At 27.4% G+C, this 3,523-nt stretch overlaps 1 long non-coding RNA gene across 1 annotated transcript; it reads left to right on the top strand.

Annotated features, from left to right (window-relative positions):
* The first annotated feature begins 572 nt into the window (after positions 1-572).
* LOC143896063 (uncharacterized) lies at positions 573-2,758 on the top strand. Its single transcript, XR_013256549.1, has 3 exons — positions 573-795; positions 881-986; positions 1,063-2,758. It is a non-coding gene; the product is annotated as an uncharacterized LOC143896063 (long non-coding RNA).
* Positions 2,759-3,523: the final 765 nt, after the last annotated feature.

Raw genomic sequence — 3,523 nt, 5'->3', positions numbered from 1 at the left:
CAGACATGCATTGTAACATTCGATCAGCCGCTGTATTGGAAGGCAAAAGATATCGCTGAGGCTATGAAAGACGATTTTAAAAATGTGGTCGTAAGACTTGGAGGATTCCACTTACTGATGTCATTCTTGGGAGCAATCGGGAACTTAATGTCGCGGAGTAGCATTGAACAACTATTTAAGGATGTATGGGTGACATCTCAAAGCATTACCAAAAATCTAAAAATTTCATAGATTGTTATATTATTACGTCTATGTATCTGTGTAAAATTTCAGCACAATTCTCTTACTGGTTTAAAAGTTATTGTAATTAAAGATGTATTGGAGGTATTTCAAATATATTCAGAAAGTGCTGTAAATTGTTTTTAAATTAAATTACAAATACTCTGTAAAATTTTGAAGTTATTTAAGAGTTATTTAAGTTTAAAAATGATAAAATTAACATTATCCCTTATAGATAATCGACAGTTTCCTGTAAATATAAATAAAATATAAATAAACCATTAAGATATTTCTTAAACTTTTTTTATGTGTAAAACATACATCATTAATATTGTATTTTATTCCAGAAGGATATCAGAAAACCAGCTGGCAAATACTTTGTAGTTAGTAAACATCGAGTACCCCGTGGACATGACTTTGATTGGGGGAATCCAGAAATATTGCACAAAGAAAAACTGATTAGAAATAGGGAATTAGCCGAGATGTTCTTTATTAAAAAATCGGACAACACTATTAACATGCAAAATGACACGGAGAGTCTCTCAATGCTCTCTATGAACATATCATAAAGGAAACGTAATATCCCTTTCTCATATACTTCCCTCTTTTTACTTCAGAAAAATTCGAAGCCACTGTTTATTGTTCTGTCCTTTCTTGTCAGTCGCAATTTCACCATCGCACGACAGGGACTCGTCCCTCTGATATAATACGGACAACGGGAATGTAGTTAAACTGTCTTTTATTTCTTGTAATTAACACTTCAATAGGTAAGTTTTTTTTATATAATGTTTTTGGACTTATTCTGCTTGTTGCGTTCTACAAAATCTTATGTTTAATTTTTAGATTCGGCGTATTTTGGCAACTATGTCTAACTAAATAATATTTGTGAGTTATACACGCTTGAAAAAGACCGAATCTTGCGGTCGAAACATAGCGTTTTTTCAATAATAAAATTGCCAGTTTGGTCGAACACAACTCCTGTGCTAATTGTATTTTAAGTTTCAAAACTTTTTGCCACAAAAAATGTTTTTAATTGTTTAAACAATACTAATTATTTAAATAACAAAAAATTATACTCAAACTGTTAACGGTAATCCCTTCTAACATATAAAAAATTTTGAGTTGTTTGACATAATGCAAAGTCTTCTTTTATAGAAAGTTTAATTTTTCTCCCGACTGCTGCCAACCTTCGGTTGGCGAAGACAAGGGAGTATGCGTTTCACGGAGGCCGAATCTTTGTTACCTTAGTTCTCGATAACTACAACATACTTTGATATGTGCTTCCGTATATAAGTTTCTTATTGATCAAGCAGGGTTTATAGCGTATAATTATCATTAATCGTTGTGTTAATAAAAAAGCGAAAAAACGATATATTACATTTATATGTTCTCTTATTGGCTATCGACTGAGTTACAGAGGAAATTGATTAACCAATGACATGCATCCACATGGGGAATTTTAGTGAGATTTTAGTTGCCTCTATGGCTTCGGCAGAACGTATAGCTTTTCTATTCATCGCTGCACGCTCATTGGATATCGCGCGGCGTGCACGATGTTATCGCGCGTGCTGGTCTGCTCTATTGCTCACATGTCATATTTGGCCGGTAGTTAGAGGTTAAGTTTGTTTATACAAGTTTAATCTTTACAAAATTAAATAAAAATATAATAAATAGTGTGATAAACAGTAATACACTGCCTAATACAAGTTTGTTTATTGAATCATTTCCTCGGAAATACCATGTGGTATCAGGTATCTTATATGTGTGTATACATACAGGGTGTCAAGTAATAATTAAACGGATCACTGCTCGTGATGGGCAGCTAGAGCGGGTAAAACTGAATCGAAAAGTCTTACTGTTTTATAAGTATTTCAATAATTAATAATAAAATAATTAATAAAGATACGCGAATCAAGATGCGTTTGTGCGATTTGACGAGAAGGAGCAGTCAAATGTTTACGTTGCTATTAGGCCGCCACGAGACATTGGGAGAAACGCTAATGTTTATAACAAAAATTATTAACAATTGGATAACTTGTTAGATTAAAATTAAAAATGTATAGTTAAAAATTATTAACTATACATAAGTGACACTCATTGTCATTATTGTTTATAAAGCACTCCTCTTTCATAATATTTCGCTATGCACATAGTAACGTAAACGTTGGGCTGCTCCTTCTCGGCAAATCGTGTGGATGCACACTGATTAATTCTCTTATCTTTATATTAATTAATTTTTCATTAATTATTGAGAAACTTGCAGTACGACAAAAGACGTTTAATTTGATTCAGTTTAAATCGCTCTTCCTGTCCACGAGAAGTGGTCCGCTTATTATTACCTAATACCCTATATATACATGGTTATATAATTGTAAATTTATTATACATATATATAAATAAAAATCATTAAAAATGTTAAAAAGATATAGAAAATTACTTATCTCATAATTAATCTCATACTATTGTGTATAAGATTTAGATTTTGCTTAGTACCTATATTTTTAACTATTTATATATATATTATAAAATATGTTTCTGCATAGCATAAAAATATATGTATTGCTTTTAAAAGTATAAAATAAATAATTAAAATCTCGCAACAGCAGCAAAAAGATAAGTAAACAAAAATTATAATAATATAAAATAAATAAAAACCTAAAAATTAATTAGTAAAAAACATTTAAAAAACTAAAAATTAAAAACTTAAAAAATTTAATAAAAAGGCAGAAAACAAATTAACAAACAAATTGTTTAAAAAAAATGACTGCTGCCTAACCAGGTTAAATTAAATGCAGAAAATAAAAATTAATAAATAAAAACAAATTTATAAAAAAAATAAGTTTAATAACTAAAATTTAAAATAAAATTTAAAAACAAAATTAAAAACAAAAACTTATATAAAAATTTAAAAACAAAAAATTATACAAAAACAAATTTAACCAAAAACAAAAAAATAAAAAAAAATTTAAAAACAAAAAATTTTAAAAACAAACTTATAATAAAAATTTAAAAAAATTTATAAACAAAAATTAATAAAAAAATTTAAAAACAAAAACTTATAATAAATAAATTTAACTAAAAAAATTAAAAACAAAACAATTTAAATAAAAATTAGAAACAAAAAATTAAACAATAAAAAAATTGTTTAAAAAAAAAAACTCCCGACTACTGCCTAACTAGGTTAAATTAAATGCAGAAAATAAAAATTAAAAAAATTTAATAACTGCAATTTAAAAAAGGTAAAAACAAAATTTAAAATTGTTAAAAACAAGAACTTATATAAAAAAATTTAAAAACAATAACT

Source organism: Temnothorax americanus, unplaced genomic scaffold (assembly GCF_048541705.1).
Source record: "Temnothorax americanus isolate GAGA-0224 unplaced genomic scaffold, ASM4854170v1 Scaffold177, whole genome shotgun sequence".
Taxonomy (NCBI): Eukaryota; Metazoa; Arthropoda; class Insecta; order Hymenoptera; family Formicidae; genus Temnothorax; species Temnothorax americanus.
The sequence above is the reverse complement of the archived record's forward strand: the minus strand, read 5'-3'. Positions and strand labels throughout refer to the sequence as shown.